The sequence below is a fragment of the Silene latifolia genome, chromosome 2, assembly GCF_048544455.1.
Source record: "Silene latifolia isolate original U9 population chromosome 2, ASM4854445v1, whole genome shotgun sequence".
In the NCBI taxonomy this organism is placed as follows: domain Eukaryota; kingdom Viridiplantae; phylum Streptophyta; class Magnoliopsida; order Caryophyllales; family Caryophyllaceae; genus Silene; species Silene latifolia.
This window is the reverse complement of record NC_133527.1, coordinates 185,951,616-185,969,887: the sequence shown is the minus strand read 5'-3', so window position 1 is coordinate 185,969,887 and position 18,272 is coordinate 185,951,616. Positions and strand designations below refer to the sequence as shown.

The following is an 18,272-nucleotide window of genomic DNA, read 5'->3' as shown; positions in this document are numbered from 1 at the left end:
AATAAAGAAGCTCAATTCATTATATGTGGTTACAATTGATGGGGCATATTCTGCACCGCTGACCAAGTCAACACATTAGACAAGGTCAAGGATATCCACAGCAAGTCAACGACTTAGACAACCTAGCCGATGCAGCCCATCGGCTGTCGGCTGGTCCCGGCATGCCAACCTGCCAGCCGGGGCACATATCCGCGTACTCATATCCAAGACCCCTCGGCGGTGGGTCAACAGAGCCCGCCGGCCAGCCATAGGTCCCTCGGCCGAGGGGTAGATCAGTCTTTCCACCTGCTAGCCACTTGGCCACTTGGCCACTACGTGACAAAAGGTGAAGTCTATAAATACTCCTCAACCTTCATTGAGGAAAGGATCCAATCCAGAAATACACAACTTAACCTAAATACACTATTCATCTGGTATAATCTTCTTTATCTCTCTACAATATATTCCTAGCCAATTAGCATACAACTTATACATCTAAGTTTACTGACTTGAGCGTCGGAGTGAGTACGCTTGGCACAAAGCCAAGCCCTCAGTTCGTTCATTGTTGCAGGAGAGACCGAGAGGAACGATTAAGGCCAAGGGAGAATCCAACTCACGACATCATTCAACAAACCACGGGTGGTAACTATACTTGCTCTGGAATTACACTCCGGAACAATTGGCGCCGTCTGTGGGGAAAGACACTAGAAGCTAGTCACATTCATTCCCAAAACAAAAAAAAAATAAACACACAAAAACCCACCCAAAAAGCCAAGAAGATGTCGAAACAGCAAGAGGTGTTCGTAACCGACGAGCCCCTCCACCCAGATGATACCTTCAACAATTCTGGAGTCGTGCAGCCCTCCACCGGCGGAGTGATCCAACCGGAGTTCGGGATGCCAATAACACCAGATGCGCCGCTGCCCGCCAACCAAGTCACCCTCATGGGACATGTGGTCGACGTGGCATTACTAAAGCAACTACTAGACCTCATTGGTAGTACATCGGCTCACACTGTCACACCGACAAGAGCGGCGGAACCCGCACAGGAGACCAGGGCCCAGAATGTGACTCCAAGAGACTTGAATGGAGCGCTAGAAGAAGTTGGACCTGTCAAAACGCCGGAAGAGCCCAGAATGCAAGTGGTGGACACAAGTCCTGACCGCGCTCGCGGGGGGGACAGCGTCACCGCAGCAGCACGAGGCCTGCCCCGGAGAAATGAAAGAAGTCCGACCCATCAGAGTCGGAGAAGAAGAAGCCCGACTCGCCAGAGTCAGGGAAGAAGTCCTACCCGCCACGGGGAGAGGAGCCGATCGCCGCGTGCCGTTCGACACGTGGTCAGACAGCCCCTCAGCGACTATGTCCTAGAAATCCAGGTGCCAACTAAGCTCAAGTTGCCGCCCATATCATACAAAGGGGAAGGTGATCCAGCCGACCACGCTGAGGCTTTCGAGTCTCACATGTCGGTATGGGAGCAGCCCGATGAAGTGTGGTGCCGAGTTTTCCAAACAACGTTGCATGGGATGGCTCAAAGTTGGTACAAGGGGCTTCCCGACGGCTCGGTGTACTACTACGCCGACCTAAGGGACGCCTTTTTAGCCCAGTACTCTTGCAACAAGAGAAGGGCCGTGGAGACATCGGACCTCCTAACTATCAAACAGGAGGGGGGCGAGTCTCTACGAAACTACATGAAGAGGTTCGACGGAAAGGTCCAACAGATTCGAGAGATTAATCCCGAACTGGCGGCCTTCGCGCTGATGAAGGGCCTCCCAAGGGGAGATTTAAAAAATGAGCTCATCAAGTGCGGAGGCCTGGGGTTGGATGCCGCCAGGAAAATGGCCGAACAGGCCATCAAAGTAGAAGACTATCACAAGACGTGGTTAGGCCCCAACGAGGCCGAGCACTCAGAAAAGAAGAACCGTCGGGAGGACAGCCCCGATGAAAGGCGTCGTGACAACAACGGGTCACGGTCCGACGAAAGACGCCGTGACAACAATAGGCCACGGTCTGACAAATCTGCCAGGAGACAGGACTCGACGGGCGCCGGGGGGAGTTCGGGAGCGTACTACAAAAAACGGTACAACGATCACACCCCCCTAGTCGTGTCGGCCGCCGAGGTATTCGCTCTGAGCAAGAGCGAAGGCCAGAAGTGGGAAAGGCCCCCTAGGCCGAGGAGTGACGGTGACACGAGCCGATCTTTGCGAGTACCACGGCCACACCGGACACTTAACCAACGACTGCCGACATCTGAAGGACGCCATTGAAGAGCTGATCCGGAAGGGGAGCCTCGGCAAATATGTTGCCAAAGGCCAGAAACCGAATGTCGGCGGGTCAAACAGCAAATCCGTCTTCGAACGGATAGGAGTAATCCATGCTATCATCGAGGGCAACGGGAATGGTGGGTCCGCTCATGGGCACAAACGGCACCTGAATGAACCATGCCAGACCATCAACTTTGTGCCCAACACAGCCACCCCCGCTTCCAACGTCCCCGATATGACCATTGGGAAGAAGGACTACGAGGGAGTCGTCGCTCTTCACAGCGACCCACTTACGGTCCACCTAGACATAGCCAACCACTTGGTGAAGAGGTGCCTCATTGACACAGGCGCCTACACAAACATTATGTACAGAGAATGCTTTCTCAGCCTCGGTCTGAGAGTCGAAGATTTGAGCCCCTGCACCAACCCGTGTACGCCTTTTCTGGGTCGGCCTGGTACCCCAGGGTCGGTCGACCGCCGGTGAGGTTCGGCGAGGGAACTGCAGCCAGGAATGTTATGTCTGAATTTATAGTCATCGACGGCGCATCTGCCCACAACGTGCTCATAGGCCGGGTCACTTTGAGTGAGACCGACGTCGTAATTTCCATCCGGGCCTTGACATTGATATACGTCTCGGACCGGGGGGAAGCGCATAAGCTCGCCTCAAAGAAAGAGAAGGAACCCGGCGTATGGGAGATACACACCAACGGCCCTTCCACGACGGGTAGCTCGAAAGCCAGCATCGTTATTTTTAGCCCAAACGGAGACGTGTTTGAGCACGCCTTAAAACTTACCTCCGTAACCTCAAACAACGAATGCAAGTTCGAGGCAGTAATAACCGGAGTCAAGCTAGCCGGAACCGCCGGGCGGAGCACGTCGTAGTGAAATGATTCGCTCCTAGTGACCAACCAGATCAAAGGAGAGTACAAGGCTCGGGACTATAGGACGACAAGGTATCTAGAGAGGGTGAGAGCCGGCGCTTCAAAATTAAAATCCTTCCAGATACAGCATACTCCCAGGCCCGAGAGCGACCGAACCATCAGCATGGTCGAAGGAGCAGAGACCGAGGAGGTGGAAATTGATCCAGGCCGCACCATAACCATCGGTGTCAACCTGGAACCAAAGTTCAGAGCCGAACTCCTGGACCTACTAAGGAAAAACAAAGACGTCTTCGCCTACTCAGCGGCCGAGATGCCAGGTGTGAGCCGGGAGGTAATTATTCACAAGCTGAACGTACTCCCCACCGCTCGCCCTGTCAAGCAAAGGATGAGGAACTCCTCAGTCGAGAAAGATGAGGCCATCAAGGCCGAGGTAGATAAACTGCTTACGGCGGGCTTTATTATGCCTTGCACTTACCCTGAGTGGTTAGCCAATGTTGTGATGGTAAAAAAATCATCGGGGGCATGGAGAATATGTGTAGACTTTACCCAACTTAATAAAGCATGCCCCAAAGATTGTTACCCTCTGCCTCGGATAGATAGCTTAATCGACGCCACGGCAGGCTACACCATGCTGAGTCTGCTGGACGCCTTCTCGGGATATCACCAGGTTTTCATGGCTGAGGAAGACATGCCTAAATGCGCATTCATCACCGCTAACGGCACATACATGTACAAAATGATGCCGTTCGGTTTGAATAACGCCGGCGCAACGTATACAAGGCTGGTGGACAAAGTGTTCCAAAATCAAAAAGGGCGAAACATTGAGGCCTACGTCGACGATGCTATTGTGAAAAGCAAGTCCGACAACAGCACTGGCCGATTTACACGAAACATTTTGTTCACTAAGGAAATACAAGATGAAGCTCAACCCAATGAAATGCAACTTCGGGGTCCGGGCAGGAAAATTCCTCGGAGTACTTGTCAGTGCCAGAGGCATCGATGCAAATCCAGACAAAATCCAAGCAATCCTAGACCTACCGGAGCCAAGGAATCGAAAAGAGGTTATGATGCTGACCGGAAGAATGGCGGCTCTCGCCCGTTTCATCTCTCGGTCAGCCGACAAGAGCACCCCATTCTTCAAAGTGTTGAAAGGGAATAAAGACTTCAGCTGGGGGGAGGAGCAGAGCACGGCTTTCAAACAACTGAAAGCTCATCTTCGGACTCTCCCAACTCGTCCGGCCGATCTTGGGGGAGACGCTATACCTATACATAGCAGTTACCTCGGCCACGGTCAGTGCAGTGATCATCAGGGAAGAAGACAAACAGCAACACCCAATCTACTTTGTCAGCCATACGATGTTGCCCGCCGAGAGAAATTACCCACTAATCGAAAAAGCAGCCTTCGCCGTCGTCGTTGCCACGAGGAAGTTAAAACCCTACTTCGACGCACACCCTGTGACGGTCCTAACCGATCAGCCGTTAGAGAAAGCTTTGGAAAAATTCGAACAATCCGGCAGGCTCATCAAGTGGGCTGATGGTATCAAGCTATACCTCGCAAGTGCACGATTTTATCGTTGTACACTATTAAGGGTCGATCCCACAAGGAGTTGAGAAGATTACTAATTGTTCTAATCCTATCGTTTAGCTAAGTCAACAATAAGGGATGAAGGTTATACTAAAACTACCAACAACAAGGTAAAACGACTAAATAAAAACAAACTAAGAGAAGGAGCAAGATAAAATAAATAGATGGAAATCAAATAATTTAAAAGCCTAAGACTCGGTTCTCCCCAAACAATTCGTAATTCCACACAATCGAATCTCTAGGCTAATCACAAGGGTAGTTAGGTGAGGAGGTGACGACTCTAATTCGCCTAAGACCCCCCTCTCGGGTTCGAAATAGGACACTAGTGCTACCCACCAACCCCCCTCTCGGGTTCGAAGGTCGGAATCCCTAACTCAATACCCGACTACCCCAAAAACATGCATTATTCCCAAGGTAGTCCAATATTTGCTAAGGTCATTAAGCCCCGCCAATTCCCGGGTCATCCCACTCCCTCTCTCGAGGGTCGATTTCAAACGCTAGATTAGAGGTGTTCTACCCCGGTTCTCCCTTTCGGTCTCAACCAAGGTCAACAATAGGGTCAAATCATGGGTATCCAAATCACAACCTAACCAACTCTCGTTGGTGGTCAAGGGTCGTAAGTCAACACTACCCAAAAGTCAACCCATAAACCAAGTCAATCCTCTAAACTACCCTCACCAATTTCCCCAAATAATTAGCCTTTATGAAATTCAACTAATGAAATTACTCATGTTGGGTCAAACCGAGCCCTAGTGGAAGACTACTCACTAGTCATGGTCCTAATTGCAAAATAAACAATAAAGATGGAAACTTTGGTCATAAACATGGTGAGAAGATGAAATTCACTACTAAACATGCAACAATCTACAATGGGTGTAAGGTAAGATGATTTAATCTAATAATGAGAGTGATTAAACCTAAAGACACAATCTTTAACCAAATCACTTCAAAGATTAAGTCTTTGAGGACAACTACCCAAGGATGAACAAAAGAAAGAGAAACAAAGGAAAGATCAACAATGAAAAGATGAACAATGATGAAATTAACAACAACAAACAAACAACACCAACAATCTTAACATAAACAATCAAACAAACATAAAAGAAGAACAAAATGTAAACAAATGAAAATAGGGAGAGAATTAATACCAACAAAATAGTGAAAGAGGAATTTGGATAGAAATAATAAAGAAGGAAATCCTTCAATCTTCTTACAAACCCAAATTCAATCACTAATTGATTGAAGAACTACTTTAATTAAGGAAAGATTAACAAAAAGATTGAGAAAGTTTAAAGCTTGAAAGGGTAAAAATTCTGGATCTAGGGTTGTTAATTAAAAAGGGTTTAAGAGGGGGTATTTATAGGCTTTTACAAGATTAGGAAGAAAAGAGGAAGAAAAGCCCAAATTCGCGTCTGTTGCGTAATGCCGGTGCACCGGCAGCCGGTCTGCCTACCGGCAAAACCGTGCAAAGTTTAAAAAATAGCTGGCATCTGTGTTTTGCCGGTGGGCCGGTTGCCGGCCTGCCGGCATAACACACTCCTCAGGACTTCTTCTTCTTCTTCATGGTGCGTAATGCCGGTTGACCGGCTGCCGGTGCTCCTACCGGCAGCGAGGCCAAGCTTGTTTTTCACCAAAATCTTCAATTAATTCCATTTGCTGTGCTTTACCGGTGGACCGGTTGCCGGCCTGCCGGCAAAGCACATTCCTCAGCTTTTCTTCAAAATCTTAAGTGATTCTCTGGGGTGTGTTTTGCGGTGGCGGGACCGGGCTGCACGGTCTCACGTCAAAAAACACACTCTTCACCATTTATTCCCCTCTTCTTCATGTAAAGGCAATGGGGTGCCTTTCTTGCCCCAGTTTCTCCATACTTAGGTCGTTTCCTACAAAAGGACACACACGGTAACAAGTACGGGTATTGGGCACAATATGCAAGGAAAAACACCCGAAACCGACTCGATAAGAGTCGGTATGCATAAAAGAAAGAGGGAATTAGAGGTAAATTAATCGTATATCAAACCTCCCCACACTTAAACCTTACTCGTCCCCGAGTAAGTCCCTAAACCAAATGTACAAAGCATTATTATGATAGATATGGACAGTGAATGCACAATATGAGCATCACTCAACTAAACTACTACTTAAGCCGATCGAGTATTAGCGCACTCAACGCCCCTTCAACTCACAATTTGACACCCATGAGGGGAGAGTGCCCTATTGCAAGGCAAGTCGGGTCTTGCTACAAGACTTTTGACACATTCATCATGAAAGCACGTGATCAACAAGTAGAATGCATCTAACAAAATGACCCACTTTCCTCATCTAAGTGGTCGGATTTTTCAAACAACAAAACATGGTCTCGGTCGGAGTACTGTCTCGGAGTGCCAATTGAGGTGCCAACCCCCTAAATGTGACAAAAGCAACCCTTGTGTGACCAATGCTCAAGAAACAAATTCAAGAGCGGGGAAAGGGAAGAAAGGGCAAGTCCGCCGAGAATTACAAGACCGACACAAGATTCAACCAAAGGACCCATGACTAAGGAGACCAAGGCAACGACATCCTCACGGTTTTCACTCGTCACTCAATGAAAGAACAAGGTGATTTTTGAGACAAAAAGTAACCAAAATCACTCAACTAACTCGACTAGCGAAAACGTGCCCGCAATCTAATGTGTAACACCGTCCTATGTCCAATGAAATGCAAACAAAGGGAAAAAAAATGCACAAAACATGAAGCAAGGGTTACAATGGGGCTAAGGAGAAGGTCGAAACGGGATTGGTGCAAGCACCGTTTGGACATGTGGGGTTCAAATCAAGAATCGTCGACACATCACGTCCCCTCTCTTATTGTAACACATGAGACACGTCTATGCCCTAACATAGCATTGATGACCAAAACCATGCAAAAATTGCATAAACCCAACTCAAGTAGGAAAAATTTGATAAAACTCCTTTTATTTCAACAAATGGTAACGTCTACACCGTAACAACGACTCGGTTTCCCAAGTTATGCAAAAATTGTGTAAACCCGACTCATTTTGGAAAAACATCAATTTGCCCCTTTTTATTTAGCAACGGCTTTTTCTACCCCTTTAAATGATGAGTAGGGGTGTTGCTTGCCTTTTTTTTTTTTTTTTTTTTTTTTTTTTTTTTTTTTTTTTTCGACAACAAACAAATATATACAACACAACTCATTTTTTGATTTTTCATAACTTTTTTACTTTTCTATTTTGTTTTTCATTTCTTTTTAGGACCTCTTATTTATTTACAATGCCAAATTATACCAAATTCCGACCCAAATGGATATGGGTACTATCCATCATATATGCCCCAAATCACCTCCTACAACACAACTACAAAAACCGACCAATTCTTGATTAGGGAAGGGTGGTTATGGGAATGTAGCTATTTAGGTGGGTTTGCCAAATGAAAAGGCTAAGCTCAAAGGGGTGAATCAAAAAGGGAAGCAATGTAGGGGAGAAAATAAGGCTATTTGGCTATGTGAGGCTCATAAAAACTGATTTTTGCTTCATATCATATGCACAAAAATGTAATGCAATTTCATGGTCTAAGGACGATGCGACACACTTATGCGTAGTGATGTGACACGCCTCGCGAGGAGACCTACTCTCGAACCTAAATGAGGGCGGGGTATGAATGTACCCACCCTAGGAGGCTCTACCCTTACCTTTGAGTAGCTAAGTCGAGCCAAAGGTCTAGTCTACGGCCCTAGGTCTCACAAGGTCGGTCTAAACTCATTGGTCAAGCCCTCCTTCCTCGGCTAACTAAGAGGCCACGGGTGCGAGTCACGAGGAGGGGAAAGGCACAATTGGGCACATTAGTTCATCATGGGGGTACTTGGTTCCCTTCCTTTGACCATGTTCTTCCTTAAAAGCTTATTTACAAACTCAATGCAAAAGAAAGAAATGCAACAAGTATTTACATGTGAACAAATGCATGCGGAAATTCAAACAAACATGAAATGAAACGTGCAACAAATTGGCTAAACCTAGCAGCACATCAACACCAAAATTCCAAACGGTCTCCCAAGGAGACACCCAAAGCAACAAAATTCCCATTCTCCTTCAAAATATCAAAGATACCAAAAAGAAAGAATAGTAAAAGGAGCAAGGGATAGGAAGGATTATACCAAGCGGTCTTCTAGCTCCTTTTTGCCTCAAGAGGTCAATGTGCCAAGCCAAAAGGTTAGACAAAACATATATATACAATGCAATTTTTTTGAATTTTTCAGAAATTTTTCGATTTTTAGGCATTTTCTCTAATTTATAAACATTTACAAATATAAACAAATATGCACAAGAGTGGATATTTCCCTCCCCACACTTGAGATGTACATTGTCCTCAATGGACAAAAGCATAGGGAGTGAAGGAAAAGAAATGAACATATTTTTTTGATTTTTGATTTTTCAAAGGGAAAATAACATATTTTTGTGATTTTGGTTTTGAAAAATTAAAAAGACATATTTTTGGGTTTTTGATATGAGAACTCCCTCCCCACACTTATTTATATACATTACTTCCAAATGGAAATAAATGTGTGGAGGGAGTACAAATTAAAAGACATGTTTTTGTTTTTTTTTTAGGCCCTCCCCACACTTATTTATAGACATGGGAGGGCATATTAGAGAAATAAATTAACATGTTTTTGGTTTTTTGGTCATTTTTTCAATTTTTAGTTGGTTTTTATTTTGAAAATGCAATGCATGCTCTATTCAATATGCTAAATTGAAATGACAATGCAAATTATGCTAAGTGAATGCAATTACTAAATGTGACAATATATTACTAAATTGAAATCTAATGCAATCCTATATGATGCAACTAAATGATTTATCAACTAAATGCATGCGAAAAATTTAAACATGAATGAGAAATTTGGATAAAAGGGAGAAATCATACTTGTCATTTGGATTGATTGGGAGGATAGAAAGCCATCGATTCGGGGACTAAGACCCCATCTCATCATCAAAATCTTCATCATTGATATCATCTCCGGTGTTTAAATCGGAGCCTTGGATTAAATCATCGGGGTTGAAGGTGAAATTACCTCCACTACCGCCGACACCCGGAAAACCACCCGTGAAATCACCACTCATATTCATCACGCCACTATCTCCTCCCGTGAAACCACCACCGGAACCCGACGCGCCCGCATCACTAGCAAAATAAGGCCGGACCCCCAACCATTGGGCATCATGTCCCTCCGGCCGTTGCTCGGGCCTAGGGGGAAAAATGGGGGCCGCAAAGTAATCCGGTTGGAGGTTAAGACCTCCATGGGCTATACTCCCATCCTCTCTCGTGTAGTTCCCATCAGGCCAAGTGAAATAAGAGGGGTGAGGGTCCTCATAGCCCACGTACTCCCGCCGGCAAAAATCATCGTAGATGGGATAAGTACCGGTAGCTTGATCATAGTATATCCGGTCCAACTTTCTCCCCAAAATGTCCCTCTCACTAGCGGCTTTCGCCGTGGCAATGTCCATCCTCTCCATCCACTCGGTGAGGGAAGGAGGCAAGGGAGGAGGGGTCGAGGAGGACGCCTCACCTTGTTGAAAATGCCACGGTGGAGGTTGATGAGTTTGAGGTGCGGCGTATCGTAGGGAGGAGGGAGTGTCGCGTCTACGGTCCCTAGAATAAACCCGTGGAATAGTGGGAGGAGGTTGGTCGGTGGGAGGCTCTTCTTCAATATCAAGGAGATAGAACTCCTTGTCCTTTTCAATTTTTACCGCGGTAACATTTGGAAGCCGGATGGAGTTTTTGTGATTGATTTGCCAATATTCAAGGCCGTCATTGGGGTTCTCTTTGAGCCACTCAAGCTTTGTAGTTAAGTAGTGCTTTGTCAAGTGAGTGTCCCCGGGTATCCAATTCATCGTAGAAAGGTCAACCGGACGGTCCATGTTGCGGGCAATTCGGGTGATCATGCCACCCACATGTATCGGGGTTTTATGCCCCGGAGAACTAGCAATCTTGGATAGATTAAGGGCTAGGTAGTGAGCCACATTAATTCGGAAGGGGGTGGGTTTCGTGAACAAGTAGGACCCCAAAATTTCAAGCTCGTGGGTCCTAAACACCCATGGCTCATCTACCGCAAGAACGGTGCACCCCATACATCTATGCCACACCCGAATGGCGGGATTGTGGCAACTCATCGCGGGCCTTTTTACCCCAGGTTGATCATCAAGGCCCGAAATCGCCTTCCATACACGGGAATAGTGAAAGTCAATGGGCGGGGTGTGCGATGTCGCATTTTCCAGCCCAAAAATTTGAGCCAACCTACCCAAAGTGATGTTGTGTTCCCGGTTCATAAGTCTAAAACTAAGAGTGGCCACCATCCCCGTTTGCCGGTGCTTGGTAATCTTAAGACTACTCAAAAATTCCCATGTAATCCGGGGGTAAGTGTATTCATGCATGGAAAATATGCCCCTCATACCACACCCCGTAAACAAAGCTTCCGTCTCCCCAGCAATACCAAGGGTACACAAAGACGGATGATGAAGAAATTTAGTAGGGGTGAGGGGGCGATTTTTAAAGAGAATAAACTTACCCTTCTGCGTAGGTGTGGTAAACTCGACAGTGGGAAAGTCCGGATCGGGGTAAGTATCGGTTGCGGCCCGAGCAATCAATGCCTCTTGGTCCCTTGCTATGTCGGCCCTTGTTCTTCTTCCCGACATCTTGACGATTGGAGTAGATTGGTGAAGGTTTGAGGGAGTTTGATTGAGTTTTAATGGAGTTAGGGTTGAAAAGGGGGAAAAATAAGGAGGAAAGATGAAGGAGAAATGAAGAAATGAATTGGAAAAGGGGGGGTTTCACGGGTTAAATTTGTGGTCTGCGTGTGCGTTTTGCCGGTTGGCGAACCGGCAGCCGGTCTGCCGGTAAAACGCACTCCCCTATTTTCTAAATTCGAAATTCTCCTTCAGAAATTTTGGCCGCGCTGCCGGTGGACCAACCGGCTGCCGGTCCACCGGCAAATCACTCCCCTCAAATTATTTTTCCAAATACCAGGTGTGCTATGCCGGTGAGCCGGTTGCCGACCTACCGGCAAAGCACACTCCTCACTCAAAAATCCAACTTCCTGGCTTCAATACATGAGTGTTTCACTGGTGGGCCGGTTGCCGGCCTGCCGGCAAAACACTCCTCTTCATCAATTCTTCAATTCTTTTCTAAGTCATCAGGTGTGTTATGCCGGTGAGCCGGCTGCCGGCCTACCGGCAAAACACACTCTCAATCATCAATCCTTCTGCTTTTTCATCTTGACAGGTGTGCTATGCCGGTGAGCCGGCTGCCGGCCTACCGGCAAAACACACCCTTACTTCAATTTTCAAAATTTTGGTTTGGTCTCGCTGCCGGTGGACCAACCGGCTGCCGGTCCACCGGCAAAACACAACACACAGCTATTTTTCGTTGTGTTCTTCAAATTTGCTCAATTTCTCTTCAACTCAACTTTGAGCTTTTTCATTGACCCGGGATTCTTGTTTTCCGCAACTACTCCGACGCATGATGCCGGGATTTCGGGTCAACGAAAATAAAAACTTGTGTTCTTCAAAAGTGACCTCCGTCACCAATCCAAATAGACAAAATACGACTCCAAATCTCTCACTAATCGTCTAGAATGCAAATTATATACAAAGATGCATGGGTTGCCTCCCATGAAGCGCCCTTGTTTTATGTCGTAGGCTCGACGGAGTTATGAATGACAATCAATAATTTTGAAGGTAGGTAGCAATGGAGCTCACACTCTTGATGATAGGGGTTCCGGCAATGTAGTGCTTTAGCCGTTGTCCATTTACCTTGAATGTTTGGTCTCCATCGGATACCTCAACCGACCCATAGGGGAAAGCTCGGACCACGGTGAAAGGCCCCGACCACTTTGACTTTAGTTTTCCCGAAAATAGCTTGAACCTTGAGTTAAAGAGGAGAACCAAGTCCCCCTCCTTGAATTCCCTCCTTATAATAGCTTTGTCATGGAATCGCTTGGTCTTTTCCTTGTACAACCTAGAGCTCTCATAAGCCTCTAGTCTAAATTCTTCAAGCTCATTGAGGTCAAGTAGCCGCTTCTCTCCGGCGCTCTTCAAGTCAAAGTTAAGTAGTCGGATGGCCCAATGTGCCTTGTGCTCCAACTCAACCGGCAAATGGCAAGGTTTCCCATACACCAACCGGAATGGTGAAGTTCCGATTGGTGTTTTGAAAGCGGTCCGGTAAGCCCACAATGCATCATTAAGCTTGGTAGACCAATCTTTCCTTGACCGACTCACGGTCTTTTCAAGGATCATCTTGATTTCACGGTTAGAGATTTCGGCTTGGCCGTTTGCTTGTGGGTGATAGGCAAGGCTCCGCCTATGTTGCACCCCATGCTTCTTGAGTAAGGCATCAAGAGTCCTCTCCCGGAAATGAGTTCCACGGTCACTTATCACAATTCGTGGAACTCCAAACCGTGGGAATATGATTGTCTCCATTAGTTTGGTCACTGATTTTGCGTCACAAGTCTTTGTTGGAATTGCTTCACCCCATTTGCTCACGTAGTCCACCGCAACAAGAATATACTCATTCCCATTTGATGAGGGAAAAGGGCCTTGATAGTCAATGCCCCATACATCGAATAACTCCACCTCAAGTATGTAGTTCATTGGCATTTCATGCCTCTTTGAAATGTTACCACTTCTTTGACACTTATCACACTTCTTGACGTAGGTGGCCACATCGTGAAATAGGGAAGGCCAAAAGAATCCACATTGGAGCACCCTCGCGGCGGTTTTTCGTGAACTACCATGCCCTCCACTCGGCATGTCATGGCAATGAGAGATTATCGGTTGGACTTCTTCATTGGGGATGCATCTTCTAATTATCCCGTCGGCACAAGCTTTGTAGAGGCACGGTTCTTCCCAAAAATATTGCTTAAGGTCATGGAAGAATTTCTTTCTCTTATGGGAGTCATAACCGTGCGGGATGACCCCGGATACCAAATAATTTACATAGTCCGCGTACCAAGGGACATCCATCAAAGCAAGTGCGAATAGTTGATCATCCGGCAAGGAATCGTCAATTGGCAATCCATCCTTCCCCTTGACATGGAGTAGCCGAGAAAGATGATCGGCTACCACATTTTCCACACCCTTCTTGTCTCTAATTTCAATATCAAACTCTTGTAGCAAAAGTATCCACCGAATCAAGCGTGGTTTTGATTCCTTCTTGATTAGCAAGTGCCTCAATGCCGTGTGATCGGTGTGTACAATTACCTTAGAGCCCACCAAATAAGAACGAAACTTGTTCATGGCATATATGACCGCCAAAAGCTCCTTCTCGGTGGTGGTGTAGTGTGATTGAGCTTCATCCAAGGTCTTGCTTGCATAATATATGGCATGAAGTTTACCATTCTTCCTTTGTCCAAGCACCGCTCCCACCGCTACATCACTAGCATCGCACATCAACTCAAAGGGCTCTCCCCAAGTAGGAGGTTGCATGATTGGAGCGGTGATGAGAGCTTCCTTCAACCTATTGAATGCATCCAAACACTCATTAGTAAATTCAAACGGCACATCTTTTCCAAGCAACAAAGTTAAAGGACGGGCAATCAAAGAAAAATCCTTAATGAATCTCCTGTAAAAACCGGCATGCCCAAGAAAACTCCTAATTCCTTTAACATTAGTGGGAGGGGGTAGAGTCTTGATCACCTCAATCTTGGCTTGATCAACTTCCAAGCCCTTACTTGACACTACATGACCCAAAACTACCCCGGATGTCACCATGAAGTGACATTTCTCCCAATTCAAGACTAGACCACTCTCTTGACATCTTTTCAAGACTTTCCCCAAATTAGCTAGACAACCATCAAATGAGGTGCCTACGACCGAGAAGTCGTCCATAAACACCTCCATGATATTCTCAACATATTCGGAAAATATAGCTAGCATGCATCTTTGAAACGTGGCCGGCGCATTGCAAAGCCCAAAGGGCATGCGCCTATAAGCAAAAGTGCCGAATGGGCACGTGAATGTGGTCTTTTCTTGGTCATTAGGGTGAATCGGGATTTGGAAAAACCCCGAAAACTCATCAAGGTAGCAAAAATGAGAATGTTGGGCAAGTCTTTCCAACATTTGGTCAAGGAAAGGGAGGGGGAAATGGTCTTTCCTAGTTGCCTTGTTGAGGCGCCTATAGTCTATACACATTCTCCACCCGGTTGTGACCCTTGTTGGAATTAGTTCATTCTTATCATTGGTGACTACCGTGACCCCGCCCTTCTTTGGCACAACATGCACCGGGCTCACCCATGCACTATCGGAGATAGGGTAAATTATGCTTGCATCATAGAGCTTCAACACCTCCTTCCTAACCACTTCTTTCATAGCGGGGTTAAGGCGGCGTTGAGGCTCTATGGAAGATGCACTCTCATCCTCCAAGTGAATGCGATGGGTGCAAAAAGAAGGGCTAATCCCCTTAATATCATCAATCGAGTACCCAATGACATCCTTGTACTTTCTTACAACATCAAGTAGTTTTTGAAGTTCGGTGTCATTGAGTGCACTATTGACAATAATAGGGTAAGTATCATTAGGGCCAAGGAAAGCATGTTTAAGAGTAGAGGGAAGCGGTTTCAACTCCACTTGAGGAGGCGTGGATCTCTCCTCTTTCTTATCATCTCTTCTCAAGCTTTCAAATTCTTTGTCCGGTTCTTCTTCAATTGTTGCTTCCATAGCTAAAGCATACTCCCGGTGCGCCTTGCAATCCTTTACCTTGCCCTCAAGGAACCCTTGCAAACCCTTGTCTTCATCAAATTTCTTCATATCAACCCATTCTTCTACCACATCAATCATATAACAAGACTTTTCTTCCGAAGGCTCTTTCATAGCCTTGCTCAAGGAGAATTCAACCTTATCTTCACCCACTTGCAAAGAAAGCTTCCCATTCTTCACATCAATCATGGCACCTCCCGTAGCAAGGCAAGGGCGCCCCAATATGATGGGAATATTTGAGTCTTCGGGGATGTCCATTACATAGAAATCACATGGAAATGCAAGTTTCCCCACCTTGAGTGGGACATCCTCCACAAGACCAATAGGGTATCTTACCGACCTATCCGCAAGTTGGAGAGAAACCCTTGTTGGTGAAAGCTCATAACCCTTCAACTTCTTGAAAATTTTGAGGGGCATAAGACTAATGCTTGCCCCCAAATCACACAAAGCCCTCTCAATGTGCACGGTCCCAATCTTACAAGGTATGTAAAAACTCCCCGGGTCTTCAAGCTTTTGAGGAGCTTCATTCATGAGAATTGCACTACACTCCTTGGATAAGCTCACCGTAGTTGTTGGGCTCAAAGAGTTTTTGTTTGAGATAAGCTCCTTCAAGAACTTGCCATAGCTTGGAATCTCCTTTACGGCATCAATGAAAGGCATGGTAATGTTGATACCCTTCATCATGTCCATGAACTTCCCATACTTTTGTTCAAGTTTGGCTCTTGCCAACCTTTGTGGAAAGGGAACCGGTGGTACATAAGTTCTTACCACTTGTTGTTGAGGCTCTTCAACCACCCTTGTTGGTTCATCAATCACTTTTGGAGTTTCCACAACAATTTCCACAAGCTCATCTTTTCCCTCCTTTTCTTCAATTACCTTAGGAGGTTCAACCATAATTTGAGGTTCAATGACATTACCCGGTCTAATACTCTTCCTTTTCTTGACAAATTCCCGGTCTTCCAAATCTCTACCACTCCTCAAGTGAATAGCATTCATGGTTTTCGGATTTTCCTCGGTTTTACCCGGGAATTTCCCTTGGGAGGCTTGAAGTTGGCTCATTTGAGTAGCCAATTGGGAGATTTGGTTGTCCGTCATCCGTTGAGAGGCTTGCATTTGGGTTCTAAGTTGGTTGATGGATGTGGTTGTCTCTTCTTGTTTTTGGGTGGTATGGTTGATGAATTGTGTTTGATGATTCATCATTTGCTCCATCATGAGTTCCATGTTTGACTTTGGTTGGGTGGGTTGTTGGAACGGTTGGAAATTTTGTTGGAATGGTTGGGTGGTTGGTGGGTTAAGTGATTGAAATTGTTGTCTAGGTTGGAAGGTTCTTCCTTGGAAACCCGGTGGACCTTGATTGAATGTTGTGTTTTGTTTTTGAGTTTGGAAGTTTGGTTGTTGTGACTTTTGTTGGAAGGTTGGGTTTTGGACATTTTGAGAGCCATAAGAGAAGTTTGGGTGGGCTCTCAATCCGGGGTGATATTGGTTGTTGTTAAACGCTTGCTTGGCCGGACTAGACTCCCATATCCCGTTCACTTGCTCCATACAATTGCCATCTCCAACCACCAAAGGACACTCATTGGGTGGGTGTCCTTGGTCTCCACAAAGCTCACAACTATAGACTTGGTTCCTCATAGAAAAATTGCTAGATGTCTTGCTTGAGCTCATCAAGGCTACTTGTTGCTTAAGCTCTTCTATCATCTCTTTCACTTCCACATTGTTGGCCGATTCGACCGTTGACTTCCCCTTTCTCTTGTGCCTATCATTGTTCCAATGAAAGGTACGAGAAGCCATTTCTTCAATAAGCTCTTTCGCCGTCTTGTGATCTATCTTATCCAAAGCTCCCTTCCCCGAGCCGGAATCAAGGTTCATCTTCATATCATTGTTTAACCCTTCATAGAAATTGTTGATGAGCTCATCATCTCCAATACCGTGGTGAGGACATAGCCTTTGGAGGCCCTTGTACCTCTCCCATGCTTCATAAAGGGTCTCATCTTCTTGTTGGGTGAACCCTTGGAGCTCACTCTTGATTCTTGCGGTTCGTTGGGGTGGGAAATACTTGTTGAGAAAAGCCTTAGAGACATCATCCCAAGTCCGAAGAGAGTCGGGTTCACAACTTTTAAGCCATTCCTTGGCACTTCCCCTCAAAGAGTAAGGGAAAAGCCTAAGGCGTACGGCATCCTCCGTCACTCCATTGGCCTTGAACATGTCACAACTATCCAAGAACTCGTTGAGATGCTCGTTGGGGTTTTCGGTGGCTCCCCCTCCGAATTGATTCCCTTGGACAAGTTGTAGCAAGGTGGCTTTCACATCAAAATTGTTGGCTTGAATAGGTGGCTTCACAATACTCGGATTCACCACCTTTTTCGGAGCCAAGTTATCTCTCATAGGGACCGCGGCCATTGTTACTTCCGTTTCCGGTGTTGCAAAAGGATTTTCGAAAGTTTCAAAGACCCGTGGTCCTTCTTGAAGGTTCTCAATTACTGGATTTTCTTGAGGAATCGGTGTTTCTATAAGCCCTCTTCTACGGAGTGAATTTAGTCTTCTCGCGGTTGCTTCGATCTCGTGGTCAATCGGTCTAATTGGTTGACCTCTTCGATTTCTTCTTCTCATGCAAGAAGTCCTACACACTCAAGAGAGAGATTAGTAACAAAAGACTTAGTCTAAACAAGAATGAAAACAATTAATATCTAGCCGAACTCCCCGGCAACGGCGCCAAAAACTTGATGGTATCAAGCTATACCTCGCAAGTGCACGATTTTATCGTTGTACACTATTAAGGGTCGATCCCACAAGGAGTTGAGAAGATTACTAATTGTTCTAATCCT

General features: G+C 46.0%; 1 non-coding gene across 1 annotated transcript; it reads left to right on the top strand.

The window, feature by feature from the left end:
* Positions 1 to 17,371: 17,371 nt before the first annotated feature.
* Positions 17,372 to 17,478, top strand: LOC141644625 (small nucleolar RNA R71). The gene has a single exon (XR_012544237.1). It is a non-coding gene; the product is annotated as a small nucleolar RNA R71 (small nucleolar RNA).
* Positions 17,479 to 18,272: the final 794 nt, after the last annotated feature.